The following is a 16,410-nucleotide window of genomic DNA, read 5'->3' on the forward strand; positions in this document are numbered from 1 at the left end:
ATATATGTATATGTCTGTGTATGTATATATATGGATACGTTGAAATGTATAGGTATGTATATGTGCGTGTGTGGACGTGTATGTATATACATGTGTATGTGGGTGGGTTGGACCATGCTTTCGTCTGTTTCATTGCGTTACATCGCTAACGCGGGAGATGGCGACAAAGTATAATAAATGAATAAATGAATATATATATATATATATATATATATATATATATATATATATATATATATATATATATATATATATATTTGCCATTTCCCGCATTAGTGAGGTAGTGTTAAGCACAGAGGACTGAGCTTTAGAAGGAATATCCTCACTTGGTTCCATTCACTGTTCCTTCTTTTGGAAAATTAAAAAAGAGAGGAGAGGACTTCCAGCCCCCCACGCTCCCTCCCCTTATAGTCGCCTTCTACGACACGCGGGGAATACGTGGGAAGTATCCTTTCTCCCCTATCCCCAGGGATAATATATATATATATATATATATATATATATATATATATATATATATATATATCAGTTTCCGAAAAATATTTAATCTACTCATTAATCTAATTTGGCTTCTTGATATTTTTTTCTTTTGATAATAACGTATTTGGTGAGTGTGAGGAGAGCAATGGTTGTTCTCATTCTTGTCTGCCTCTGATGTACGATACTTATCAAAACACTTAACATAAATCTCTGGACAACCCATCGCAAAACACAATCCCGACCCATCACTCACGTGATAATCACCCATAACCCACCCACTCCCCCATGCACCATTATCAAGTAGATTATTCACAATCAACCTTTGAAAAAGTATTCAAATCATCATGTGGGGAATATAAATATATACACACACACACATTATATATATATATATATATATATATATATATATATATATATATATATATATATATATATATATATATATATATATATATATGAGTAAACACAGACACCGCAGCAACACTACTAAAGAAGAATGGCAACTGTTAAAAAAAAAGGGGGGGGGGGGGCCCGAGCTTAATATAGCGCCCTCCCGCCCATGTACGCTAATTTATGAACAACAAGTATTTAAACCACGTCGAAAAGGGGCAGCCCTCTCTTGTGCCATGCGTCTTGCGTTGATTATAACAATACGACCCCACCAATACATCAATGCCAGATGGCACATAGCGAAACGCCCTCTTAATGCGAACACATCCTCTCCTCCCCCCCCTCCCTCAGCTTAAGGGGGCGGGGGGGTTAGGGGGGTTGAGTCTCGTTAGAGCGTGTATTTCAGGGTCTAGGAGATGGCTTGTCTCTTATAATTAGTCCTCAGGTGTTCAGAATTATCACCGGGACGACGACGAAGACGGCGACGACCAGCGGCGGGAGCTGTTCGGCCTCGCTGAATATTTTTGAGGCTTTTTCTTTGACGATCGAGTGAGTGGCGGCGCGTCCTGGCCCAACCCCAAGTCTCGACTGACAATGTGACCCTCATCTTCTCATCTGGAGTTTTATTAATTGGTGATTTAAATACCAGTTGTTGTTAATAAGCATAGCTGACAGCGTTGCCGAGACAATGTCTGGCGACCTTTACGAGCTCGAGGGGTGATTAGGGAAGTACAAGATGTGTGTGTGTGTGTGTGTGTGTGTGTGTGTGTGTGTGTGTGTGTGTGTGTGTCACAGGAGGCGACCAGGAGAGAGGAACAGGAGGAAGGGTGCAGCATTAGGCAGAAACTAAGGAAAGGGATATGGGAAAGTACCACACACATATCTGGCGTAATTTGTGAGTGTATATATATATATATATATATATATATATATATATATATATATATATATATATATATAAAGTCCTCCAGGGTCCCTCGAGGGGCACTTGAGGGACTACATGACTCCTTTTCAAGGAGCTGCTCTGCAGCACCGTGGCTGCGCTGCTTCCAGTGCTGCAGGGAAAATGATGGACTCCTTCGGATTGCGAAGTTATATAAGGGTGACACATCGTATACATACAAGTTTCAGAGACGGGGGCAACGCGAGTGAAAAACTTCCTCGCCGCAACACACACACACACACACACACACACACTAAGAGAGAGCCATCATGACAAACGCCCTCCATATCTTCTCTCTGAACGAAACGAAAGTATTGTACCATTCGATCATACTTCCCTACCTACACCCTCCGAGGCTCCCCTCTCTCCTCCCTCTTCTCTTTCCTCTCTCTCTCTCTCTCTCTCTCTCTCTCTCTCTCTCTCTCTCTCTCTCTCTCTCTCTCTCTCTCTCACGCACACGCCGAAGCTACAAAAATACAACGCCAGCCTCAACAACCGCTCAAGGGGCAACCTGGCATTCCTTCACTTGGCAGAGAGTCAAGTCATATTAATGTGGAGCCCACGAGTTTCTTCCACGAGCGTTTTAATTGGTGGTGCGTACATTAACCTCCCAATTTATAACAGTGGCTTGACGTGAGGGCAGGAACACAATGTGCGGGACCCGTCCGTGACAACAGTGTTGGCAGCGGTGGGCAGCATCCACCTTGGCAACCCATCACATCATAATCCGACTCTTTTTTTTGTTAAATATACGCTTGTTCTTTTTTTTGGGGGGGGGGAGTTTTTTTTCTTATGAAGAAACACTGAATAATTCATAATGTCCCAATTTACGCAAGTGAACTTCTAATTCCTTTACATGTTCTCATTGTATCTCGTTTCTGCATGTGTCTATCTATCTATCTATCTATCTATATGCATATATATTATCCCTGGGGATAGGGGAGAAAGAAAACTGCCCACGTATTCCCAGCGTGTCGTAGAGAGAGCGATTAAGAGAGGCGGGGGCAGGTGGCTGAAAATCCTCCCTTCCTGTATTGCTTTCCAAGAGAAGGAACAGAGCGAGGAGCCAAGTGGGTATTTTTCCCTGTGAGGCTCTGTCACCTGCTCTCGACGCTACCTCTTTCACGCGGGAAATGGCAAGCATGTATGAAAACAACCTGATTCACATTACATAATTTGCGTTTTACACCAATTATCACAAGCGACCATCACACATCTGAACAGATTTTTATCATTTTCCTAATTTTTATAAAATCTTCCTCTTGCGCAAAACCTTAATTTTCTCTGGTAATTCGTATACTTAAAACCCAACAGTTTCTTCAGATGATCCTTAAACTTTATTTGTATTTGTAAGAAACTTAACTTCTGACAACATGCCCCATAACTGTGAGTATCACTCCAGCAACACTTTCATTTCGAAAATATTCTGTTCTAATTATCATTTAATTACACTTCAAGGCGGCCGACCAACGCCACAAATCCTTCGCTTAATTTCATGACAATATTCTGCATTTCAGAATTCAACATTTTCAGTGTTTTACATATTCTATCCCCAAGTAAGCTGAATGAATTCTGTATAATACGTATTTTTTCCGCCACGGAACCTACTGGCCCTCCTTTGAGTAACGTCATATTCTGTGAGGGTTCAAGAACAGCACACCGCTGCCTCAGTGGGAGGAAGACAATGCTATATCTAACTACAGAGGCGAACTACTACTCCCTCCAACGGGAATTATCAATCCCATTAGTTGACATTTAAGATGCCATATTTCTGTGGCTGTATGTACCCGATCTACCATACCACATGAGAACTGGGAAGTGAGTTAATGACAGACATACAGAGAGAAAAAAACAGATTCATTCATAGACACACATATGGATAAACAGACTAGACAGAAAAACAGACGGACACACAGACAAACATAATCAGAGAGACAGACACATACATAAATAGGCAGATAGATTGAAATTGTATATAAATGACTGAATAGATAAAGACAAGAAGACTGACAAATTGACTGATGCTAAGGTAAAGAGAATAACGGCATGTGAGAGTGTGTATAAATGAGTGACACCAAGTGAGTGTGGATAAATGAGTAAGAGCATGTGAGAAAAAGGATAAATGAGTAACGGCATGTGAGAGTGTGGATAAATGAGTGACACCAAGTGAGAGTGTGGATAAATGGGTAACATCAAGTGAGAGCGTGGATGAGTAACACCAATTGAGAGTGTGGATAAATGGGCACCAACATGTGAGAGTGTAGCCAAATGGGCACTAACATGTGAGATCTCGAGAATACGTATAAATCGGATCCGACACGTGAGAATGTGGATGAAGTGGAGCAACATGTGAGAGTGCGGATAACAGAGAACCAACACATGAGACTCTACGGGTGCCTCAAAGTGGATAAACAGGAGCGGATACACGAGAGCGGGTATAAGGGGCTTGCGGATGGCCGGGCGGGCGTGCGGGCTGAGACGCCCTCCTCCCTCACATATGCTTTAAGGCTAATTAAGAAAATGGACACAGCCTTAGTTAGCTGGCATTTGTTGCCATGATCGCATGTCCCCGGCTCCGTCATTTAACACGCCAATCACCTATTCCAAAAATCTTAATTGGCTTCCCAGGTAATAATGAATTTTGTACGGTTAATCAGTCACCCCAGACGATGACGGAGGGAGACCACGACGGGGAGTGGCACGAAGGCACAGAGTGGGCGGTGTAGGTAAGGCCAATGGAAAGGTGCAGAGAAAAGAGTAAATGGCAGAAGATGGAGGAGGAGGAGGAGGAGGAGGAGGAGGAGGAGCATATGACTGAGAGCAAGAAGAAAAGGGGAAGGGAAGGTGTTTTAGTGACAATAATAATAATGATAGTAATAATAATAATAACAATAAATGCTAATAATAATAATAATGATAATAATAATAATAATTATAATAATAATAAGAAGAAGAAGAAGAAGAAAAACTGAAATCAGTACGACAGAAAGAGAGAGAGAGAGAGGAAGAGAATGAGAGAGACAGAGACAGAGACAGTAGATCAACGGGGCAGAAGAAAAAGAGCTCAGCGGGAGAGATTGGGAAAAAAGAAATGTGAGCAGGAGAGAGGAATTAGAGCGCGCGTATTCGTGTGCGAGAGAGAGAGAGAGAGAGAGAGAGAGAGAGAGAGAGAGAGAGAGAGAGAGAGAGAGAGAGAGAGAGAGAGCGGTGAAGGTTTGAGCAATACGAGCCCGGATGGAGAGAAGCGATAAGGAGTTAGAAGAAGAAGAAGATGGAAACAAAGAAAGAAGAGGAAGAGGAGGAGCAGAAGGGAGACAGAAGAGCCGTCAGAAGTGGGAAGACCCGATGGAGTAACAATCATAACAGAGAACAATGGTATCAACACAGACAAGAGAGAAAAGTTATCAAAAAAAAAAAAAGAAGTTACGGCATCTACGCTACATTGTATTCCGAGTCGAAATTATTCACATATGTCACGTTGTCTTAATATGAAGTAAGTTATCTATCCATCTATCTTCTTTTATGCCAGGCGAGACGGCATGGGCAACCAAATGTTCTATCCAAGGCTATCTCATTACCACTATATATATATATATATATATATATATATATATATATATATATATATATATATATATATATACCCTAGCCTAAGGCATGCACCCATTTTATCTATCAACCTATAGGGCAGGACGAACAGCTGTACTGACAGTGGACCGACTGACGCAACCAGGATAAAAACCAATTCACACGATCCCAGGCTGCCCGTGAATGCGTCACAATCACCAACGCTAACCGCGTAATCTATGTATCTTTCTATCTAGCTATATCTATCATATATATATATATATATATATATATATATATATATATATATATATATATATATATATATATATATATTCGCGTTATTTATTCCATGCCTTAAATATCCTTTGAAATATAATTTTTTTTTACGTTACTTACTCTTTATAGTGAATATCCTAGAGTAAATAAATATTAACGTTATTCAATCTATATCTTGAATATCCTATCAAACATAGATCTTCATGTCTTGAATATCCAATCTCAAATAGATAAATATTCACCTGATTCAATCTGACATGCCTAAATATTTGTTATTTCATGTATATCCTATATACCTATATCCTATCATACCTAAATATTCACGTCATCATGCCACACACACGCACACACACACACACACACACACACACACACACACACACATATATATATATATATATATATATATATATATATATATATATATATATATATATATATATATATATATATTCTCAGGGACTTTTACAAAGGTCCTGGAGTAATCATAACTTAATATACATACATACAGACATATGTATTAGTGTGTGTGTGTGTGCGTGTGTGTCTGTAAATTTCAATGCGTGATTAGCAATGCCACATTTAAGAGACACGTATGAATGGCCCGAGATCGGCTGGCCTCGGTCCTCTATGGAACGACAACTGTTAGGGGTAGGGGGAGGAAATGACCCCTTATTTCCCCATACTACTAATATTTTCCTAATTCTTTCCCCCTGAGCTGCCAGAGTCATGCTGGGAGCAACCGTGTGCTGGCTGGCCAGCATTAACAGTCTTGTGGACCAGAACTGCTTTACCCTCGGCACCTCCACCTTCCTCGCTCTAGTATACTTCCGTTTCTTTCATTACTTTTTTTCATGTTAGCTGAGATGGCACGGCCATCTGAGGCGCTAATCAAGGCCATCCCATTAACGCTATATATATATATATATATATATATATATATATATATATATATGTTTACCAAATGGCGTCCTAGCTTCGTCTCTTCGATGTATATGAACTGACTGTTATATTCGTCTCTTGTTTCTCCTCTGATGATGTGATTATTACGGGAAATTGCACTTGGGAACTTTTCGTGTTTCATTTTCCCCATAGACTCATAGGAATATATATATATATATATATATATATATATATATATATATATATATATATATATATATATACCTTGGTATGAACCAGGTACCCATTTTATCGACCAACACCTAGAGGTGCATGAACAGCTGGGTTGACCGTGGACCAACTGCCATAACCAGGATTCGAACCAATGCGCTTGACCCTGTATGCCCGTCTATATCAGACCTCTCGTTTACATACCTACACACGACTTGCTATGTTATGGAGCTTTGTCTTAAGTCTGTCCGCTATACTGATGGGACACTGTTGGGACAGAGAAGAGAAAAATAGCATGGGATGGGACACTACAATGACCCGATGAGGACGAAGGGACGACCCTTGAGGACGACTCTGGATATGATGGGCTTGGTTTTGACCTGACCCTCAGAGATCTGGTCAAGGTAACTGCCACATCATCCCGCAAACGCGGGAGACAGCGACAAAAAAAAAAAAAAAAAAAAAAAAAATATATATATATATATATATATATATATATATATATATATATATATATATATATATATATATATATATAAATATATATATATATATATATATATATATATATATATATATATATATATATATATATATATATACAGATAGATAGATAGATAGATAGATATATACAGTATTTTATATTTATCATACTTTGTCGCTGTCTCCCGCGTTAGCGAGGTAGCGCAAGGAAACAGACGAAAGAATGGCCCAACCCACCCACATACACAAGCATAAACATACACGTCCACACATGCACATATACATGCCTATACATTTTAACGTATACATATATATACATACACGGACATATACATATATACACATGCACATACTTCATCCTTGCTGCCTTTATTCACTCCCGTCGCCACTCCGCCACACATGCAATAGCATCCCCCCTCCCCCGCGAGGTAGAGCTAGGAAAGGACAAAAGGCAGCATTCGTTCACACTCAGTCTCTAGCTGTCAAGTGTAATGCATCGAAACCACAGCTCCCTTTCCACATCCACGCGCACAAACATTCCATGGTTTACCCCAGACGCTTCACGTGCCCTGGTTCAATCCGACAATAATGTGTGAAAACAACTTTACAAACCATAAGTGTAATGTGTTAACTAAGAACAGCCATTCAAATGCGAAGCTCTGTGCGAGTGAAGGAAGAAGAAGCTGTGTGTGCTAAACTCATAGAAGGCAAATGTTCAACAGATTGAAAGATAAGTCACCCAATTCACTGGGTACAATCTTGTACTACCCACAGTCCTTCACGACCTCATTTCATAACTGTGTCGACGTTTTATTCTCCGTAGTTTTTTTTTCCCCTTCCCTCCCTCTCCTCTCCTCTCCTCTCCCCCAGAACAGGAGATATCTTTACGCCAGCCAGAGGCACAGTGGCGTGCGGTCTGACCCTCCGAAATAAATCGATTCCCGCGAGGGATTTTCAAAACCAAGGTATAATCGCCCACTTGATCGTCCACGTCAATACCCGAGTCCCTCTCTATGAAGGGCACGTAAATTCCTTCAGATAGAAACATCCGTCTATCAAACCTACTCATCAACTGACCATCAACAGCTTTATATATATATATATATATATATATATATATATATATATATATATATATATATATATATATATATGGCCAAACTCCGCTTGGTTGAGATTACACTACGAGGTAAAAGTCACCTCTGGTGAGACTGGTATGAACGTCAAGTGAGGAGAGAGAGAGTACAGGCTCGTTTACAACGTCTAGCTTCAGAGGAGACCTTCCTGTCCCTGCCACCAAGTGTGGCGCAGCCTTGGGGGCTGTAGGAGCCCTTGGATCACTGAAAAAGGAATCCTGGGGTTGTATGATAATGGCTAAATATATATATATATATATATATATATATATATATATATATATATATATATATATATATATATACATACATAGAGAGAGAGAGAGAGAGAGAGAGAGAGAGAGAGAGAGAGAGAGAGAGAGAGAGAGAGAGAGAGAGAGAGAGAGAGAGTACGCATGTCCATGCAATAAATAATAGAGCCACCTTAACACAGCAGCAGACAGCAAAGCTGGTGGCCACGGTAGAAACAGCGACGCATCCCGTGCAACACCACAAAGACACACAACAATAACAACAACACTGGAGCATTTAAACGGAAGGCGGAAAACGAACATAAGATGGGGAAGAAAATGGAGAGAGAGAGAGAGAGAGAGAGAGAGAGAGAGAGAGAGAGAGAGAGAGAGAGAGAGAGAGAGAGAGAGGCGCAAACCACACTGGATGGAAATCTCTCGCTTGGCGTGGTTGACTTGGGAAGAGAGAGAGAGAGAGAGAGAGAGAGAGAGAGAGAGAGAGAGAGAGAGAGAGAGAGAGAGAGATGGCAATAAAAAATGGCGTGGTAGCTGCTCTACCCTCCCGCCCCCATCCCAATCGCGACCCCCTCCCTCCTCCAACGCTCCCCCAACCTCCGACCCTGACTCCGCCGCCGCCGCTGCCGCCGCCGCCTCCGCAACCGCTGCCGCCGCCGCCGCCGCTGCCAGCACCCACGGTGGACTCTAATGACCGTCTTCTCATCCCGGTGGTTAAACTGGGTGTGATATGTGGTTCCTCCGCCAGCAGCTCTCCTAGGGGTTACCTTAACCTGGGCTGCTTTATGGCTGGGGAAGTGTTAGGTAGGGAGGGCAAGGGTAGGTCATGGCTCCCCCCTCCCTAACACTCCCCTCTTGCATCCCCCTCTTTACTTCTCACATTTTTTTTATCCTTGAATCATCAATATATATATATATATATATATATATATATATATATATATATATATATATATATATATATATATATATATATATTTCCATACATATTCGCTATTTCCCGCATTAGCGAGGTAGCGTTAAGAACAGAGGAATGATCCTGAGAGGGAAAATACTTATTTGGCCCCCTTCACTGTTCCTTCTTTTGGAAAAGTAATTCATATATATATATATATATATATATATATATATATATATATATATATATATATATATATATATATATATCCCAGGACCTCTTTCTAAGGGCTCCTACAGCCAGCAGCGGATAAATGTGGACTCCTTTGCAATGCGATGTTCTTTGACGGAACTGTATTTGCATTATAACTTCAAGCAGGAGGAATGTACGGAAAGAGAGTTCGTTGTGTGAGAGGGCAAGATGGGTACGTGTGAAGGTACAGTAATCCAAACTATGTTGTATGGATGCGAAGCATGAACCATAGTATGGATGAGGATGTGCGAAGAAAGGTGGATGTGATGGAAATGAAATGTTTGATGACAATATATGGTGTGAGGTGGTTTCATCGATTAAGTAATAAAAGGGAGAGAGAAGGGTGGTTATAAAAAGAGCGTGGCTGATAAAGATGATGAGGGTGTGCTGAATGGTTTGGACATATGAAGAGCAAGAGTGAGGAGAGGTAAACAAAGAGATATAGTGTAGATTGAAGATGGAAGGATGGATTGAAAAAGATTTTCAGTGATCGGAGCCTGAACATGCACGAAGGTGAAAGGCGTGCACAGGATAGAGTGAATATAGTATACAGGGGTCGACGTGCTGTCAATGGAATGAACCAGGGCAAGTGAAAAGGCCGCGGTAAAACATGGATAGGTATGTAGGGCCTAGTTGTAGATAGGGGTGCTATGGCTTTGGTGCATTACACATGACAGCTGGAGAATGAATGTGAGCGAATGCGGCATTTCTTCGTCTGTTCCTGACGCTATCTCGTTAATGTGGGAAGCAGTGATCAAGTATGATATACATATGGTTAATGTGTGAGACCGATTGGAAAGAACGAGAAGTAAGTGGAGTATTATGAATAGCTGGGAGTGCACACGGCAGCGGATGCAACCATGGAAGTTACAGTAAGCCATAAGGAACGTGAGGGGACTAAGTTCCTGGTAAAGTATATGAAAATGAGAGGACATCGTCTGTGAAGGTACAGATGGGCATGTTTGAAGGCACAGAAGTCCCGACGGTGTTGTATGGATGCGATGAATGGGGACTTGATGGGAAAAGAAAAAAAACAATACGGAAGAGAGTTGATGTGCTGTAAGTGAAACGCTTGAGGTGTGAGGAGGATTCATCCATTAGGAAATGATAAGGTGAGAGGGAAGTGTGCAAGTAAGGAGAGTATGACTGAGAGAATCGGAGAGCGTATGGTGAAATAGCTTGGACACATGTAGTGATGGTGACTAAGAAAGAGGTATTCGTGTCAACAGTAAAGTGGACAAGACGAAGGGAGGGCCGCACTGGAGAAGGAATAATATAGTGAAAGACGTTTTGTGATCAGGACCTGAGCATACAGGAGGGTGTGAGGCGTGGATGGGACAGATGGAATTGGAGCTATGTGGTATAATGGTGCGATGTGCTGTCACTGGGCAGAATCAGGGGGTGCGAAGCGGTCAGAGTAAACGATATAAAGACCTATGGGGCTTAGCTGTGGGTAAGGGACTTAGGGTCAATGCATTGTACATGATAGCCTGAGTGTGTGTGTATATAAACAAATGAAGTCATTCATTGTCAGTTCCTGGTACTACCTCATTATGCGGGAAACGGCAAACTAGTAAGAAAAAACTGATGAATATAAACATATACTATGTCTAATCATACATGTGTTTGTATCATAAAAACCTCTATGTCTCTCTCCCTTTCAATAATATATATATATATATATATATATATATATATATATATATATATATATATATATATATATATATATATATATATATGTAGTGTGTGTGTGTGTGTGTGTGTGTGTCCGAGTGCTTCAGTACGTTGAAAGTAAAAATGCACCACAAAATATACCAACGTAAACCTGCTCTACGACACCTTATTCATACAGCGGCAATGAACATGAATCCTAAACTCTTAAGTAATGCTTGATGGGAGAGAGAGAGAGAGAGAGAGAGAGAGAGAGAGAGAGAGAGAGAGAGAGAGAGAGAGAGAGAGAGAGACGTCTTCCTCCGTGGGGGCCTATCATCAGCCTGACTTCCGCATCCCAAACCCATGCCAAAATGTGGTCATCTCTGCATCAAACTCCATAGACGTGGCCGGACTGAGCCGTCCTGACTCTCCTACCACCTCACTGGCCTCTACAGACAGCAACGATGACTCTGGTAGGCTGATCCTCCGTTAAGGATCACCAAAGGAAGGGCACCTGGAGTAGGGGGACACTTTGACCGGGACATGGTTAGTGGGCACAGTGAATGGCTGGTACTCACTCTCTCTCTCTCTCTCTCTCTCTCTCTCTCTCTCTCTCTCTCTCTCTCTCTCTCTCTCTCTCTCCCCTGTCTCTTTGCACACCCTCGATAGGAAATTCCTGACGGCCAGAGAGAGAGAGAGAGAGAGAGAGAGAGAGAGAGAGAGAGAGAGAGAGAGAGAGAGAGGATAGAGTATTTGCAAACTGCATTAGTTGCCATGTTAGACCCGACCTGATAATTCATCGGCCGAAAGGGCCATTGTGTCCGGTACGGCGGCGAAAATCAACTCCCTCCTCCCTCATTAACTTGCAAATCTGACAATTAGCGCAACCTGTCAAATGCCTCTCCAGATGAAACAGGAATAAGCTGTACCAATGTGCTGGTCACCGTGTTTACCATCCACGAGGTTTATGTTTTCCTCCCTCTCTCTTCCTCTCTGTACCGCGTACCGTGGCTGCAGGTGGTGGTCTCATCCGTACCGTCTGTAGGTGTGAGATGCATGGTACAACACACACACACACACACACACACACACACACACCTCAGAGAGAGATGATGTGGCCACCTTTCAGCAGACGAGGTAACTACGTGTGGTCAATACATCACCAATAACGAAACTAAACCTTATGAAATAAAGAGAAAGGAATGTCAACAGGATGATGGTTCTTCTGGCCTTGACGGAGTTCAAGTTTTGGTTTGTGAGAGAAAAAAATACTACACACACACACACACACACATATATATATATATATATATATATATATATATATATATATATATATATATATATATATATATACATACATATATATATATATAATCCTTACATACGAAAAAAGAAGAAAAAAGTTCCAGTCGCTCCCTGCAGGAGAGGAGCTGGCTGGAGTAGGCCAGGCCGTGTCAGTGTGTCATGCGCCAACACACAGGACATACACAAGACGCCCATGTAAATCATGCTCTTATCTATCTAATCATCGGTAATTACTGGTGTGACCCTTCGATTCAAAGTCCCGGCCAGGATCTGATAATTAAGCCAGTTTTTACGTCAACCAAACCCGGCCCAGCATCCTAAACGGTGCCGACATGCGCTACATACACACACACTGCTCATGTGACAGCCATGTTGCCTCCTCTCTCTCTCGTTTTATCTTTTTTTTCTGCGGCTATTATCTCTTCCTAACTTCTGGGAAGTGAATGGTGGAATGAACCAAGTAAGTATCATCGTATTGTACAGGCGGTCAGCCGTGTTATGGTATACTTATCAAACTACCATAATAATCATTATTTCTTCGCAAATCCAACTGATGTTATCTTGCTTTCTTTTTATGAAAGACAAAACAATGATAATCTCAACTTACACTGCCCATTAAGCTTTGTAAACAAAAGACTTCCAGAGCACAGAATGCACGATTTCATAAAAAATACATAATGCCATAAGATACAGTTTGAGCACTTTATATATATATATATATATATATATATATATATATATATATATATATATATATATATATATATATAGTTTGAAAGAAAAGAATATATATATATATATATATATATATATATATATATATATATATATATATATATATATATATATATATATATATATTTCTTGCACCTGTTTATAAACATAACAAAGTCTTTGAATCAAAATAAACCGAGATACCGAAACCAATTTAAAAAAAAAACAAGGATTGCTTAAGATCACAACAACGCTCTAAGAATAAAAGCTAATCGAGTAATAGGAAGAAATGAATAGAAAATATTCTGGACATAACGCAAGGATATATATATATATATATATATATATATATATATATATATATATATATATATTATATATATATATATATATATAACGAATACATGGACAGAAAGACAAGCACACAAGACAAGCACACGTGTATGTTCCCCATTATCAGACACACACACACTTGCATCTTGAGTGTGTGCAGACATCACCCAGCTTGTCTACCTAGCCCCGTCCGTCTCCGTCTATTCTTCACCTATCCTCAATATTTCGGGTCTGCAGCATGGCAAAAAAAAAATTTAATTATTGTGTTTATTTTTCATATACGTGGGAAGCAGGTAGGTATCGTCTCGTCATACCTTCATCCTCATTGCCTTGATAACAATAACAATAATGCTATTATCATTATTTTCATTATCATAATTATTACCATTATCATTAATATAATCATTAGTTACTTTTATTATCATATTATCATTATTATTATTATTATTATTATTATTATCACTATTATAATTTCATTACCATTCTTATGACTGTTACTGTTATTATTATCATTATTACCGTTAATATTATTATCAAAATTACCAATCTTGTTATCATCAACTTTATGATCAACATTACCTTTATTATCATTGTTATCATTGTAATTATACTATCATAAATACAATAATAATCAATAATAATAATAATAATAATAATAATAATAACAACAATAATAACAATAGAATTAATAGTAATAATAACAATAATAATGATGATAATAACAGAACATATGAGAGGAGTAATTCTAACTTCAAGTCTCTCAAATCCTTGTCTCAATCTAACATTCAATTATCACTCTGTATCTAACGCCGTTCACACACGTAAATAATTTCTGTCGTTTTCCTCAAAATCTTCAGGATATACAATTCCCCGCCGATGGAAAATACGTCACTACTAACACGTATGGTCAGGGTACAGCGACGATGTACATATCTCTCATAATATATGCATAAAGTCTTGCCGCACACCGTTCATACAGGCACAAGGCGGGAGAGGACATTTTCCGCCGGAGTGTGTCTTCTCGCGAAACGACACGGGTCGTAAATCCTCCGTCGTAAGGAACTGGTACAACACACGGGGCAGAACAACGTAACCTTCCACTGAGAAAAAGGAACCTCCAGGTAAGCGTGAAACTAAACTCTTTTTTTCCATTTTTTTTTTTTTCCCTTTCTAAGTGGGACCCTCGTGAGGGTGATGAAAATCAGAGACGGACACCAGACTCCAGTTATGTACTCCACAGTGAGTGGACACAGAGGGTAGACAGACCTTTATCTATCCTCTCTAAATCACAGGTAAGCAACACCGCTGGCCTTCATACTTCCTTCACAATATGGCCGATCAACCAGCGAATATATATATATATATATATATATATATATATATATATATATATATATATATATATATATATATATATCACTGATTCTAAGACATGATTAAGATCCGCGGAGGACGGGCCACATCGGTCTTGGCAGCGTTCGGAGAGGATAATAACAGAGCGAACCAGTCAACGAGTGATTTACACTGCATGGGGCAGTACTCGGGAACAGCCACGGACACCTTGGCTACATGGTTGCCCCAGTGAAACAAGAAGTGAGAGCGGGGAGAGGCAGGAAAGAGTGGGGAGGCTGGTGTGTGTGTGTGTGTGTGTGTGTGTGTGTGGTGGTTGTAGTAGTAGTGCGCGGCCCACCACTGCGGCGATAAGTCACTAGCTTCCCGAGCCACACCACACAGCTGCTCTCCGCTGCACGTGGCCGCCAGCCTGTCCTGCTCCTCACACTGTATACCACACGTGGTGGTGGGCAGGCCTCATACGCCCACCCTAAGGCCCAGCACTCACTCTGTCATGTGTTATCATCACTTCAGTATGGGCGAATTATACGAGATTCTAATTTATGCAAATGCGGCAAAGCAGGGGGCATTAATACACACAACACCTCCGGCCCACTAGATGGTTACAGAGTTGTCACCCCCCCAGCAGTCCAACCCTCTCCTCTCCTGATGATGCCCCCCCCTCACACGTGACCCTCTCCCCTCACCCACCAGGTGAGGTGGTCAGGTGACTGCACAATACAGAAGCACCACCGCACAGGTGTGTTGGAGAGGGAGAGGGAGGGGGTGTGAGAAGGTACGTTCGGGGGAGTTGGTTGGCTGGGGTTGGGTTGGAGGGTGCGCCGTGGTGTACCCCTTTCCCCCCCCCCATCCCCACGCACCCCCACAGTAAGGGGCGGGGCAGGTGGGGGTGGGTGGGCGTGCACGTGTACCTGTGGTCATGACGGTGGGGCGGGCGTGGGTGGCGGGCGTGGAGGAAGGCGTGTGTCCTGGGCTGCGGTACGCCTCGCACTGTCCGCGCCGAGCCACCACCACCAAGCTCTTGCATACATTGGAGCGACTGGCATAAGCGCACCACTAATCAATGCCTGGGACGTGGTGCGCCTGTGCAACCCCACGCTCTCCCACACCAAAATAATTAATAATCACATCTGCCGCCTTGAAACCCTGCGTGCCCTCCTCCTCCTCTCTTCTTCGTCTTCTTCTTACTGATGGTGCCGCTGGAACTGCGTCCTCTGCCTCCTCCTCCTCCTCCTCCACCTCATCTTCTGGCTGCTG

At 41.4% G+C, this 16,410-nt stretch overlaps 1 protein-coding gene across 1 annotated transcript in view; it reads right to left on the minus strand.

Annotated features, from left to right (window-relative positions):
* The window catches only part of zfh2 (Zn finger homeodomain 2), a 932,335-nt gene extending 916,125 nt beyond the window's left edge, over positions 1-16,210 (minus strand). The window contains exon 1 of the mRNA XM_071666760.1: positions 16,065-16,210. The gene's annotated coding sequence lies outside the window, so the exon portion shown is untranslated. The remainder of the gene's footprint in view (positions 1-16,064) is intronic.
* Positions 16,211-16,410: the final 200 nt, after the last annotated feature.

The sequence above is a fragment of the Panulirus ornatus genome, chromosome 11 (assembly GCF_036320965.1).
Source record: "Panulirus ornatus isolate Po-2019 chromosome 11, ASM3632096v1, whole genome shotgun sequence".
NCBI lineage: Eukaryota > Metazoa > Arthropoda > Malacostraca > Decapoda > Palinuridae > Panulirus > Panulirus ornatus.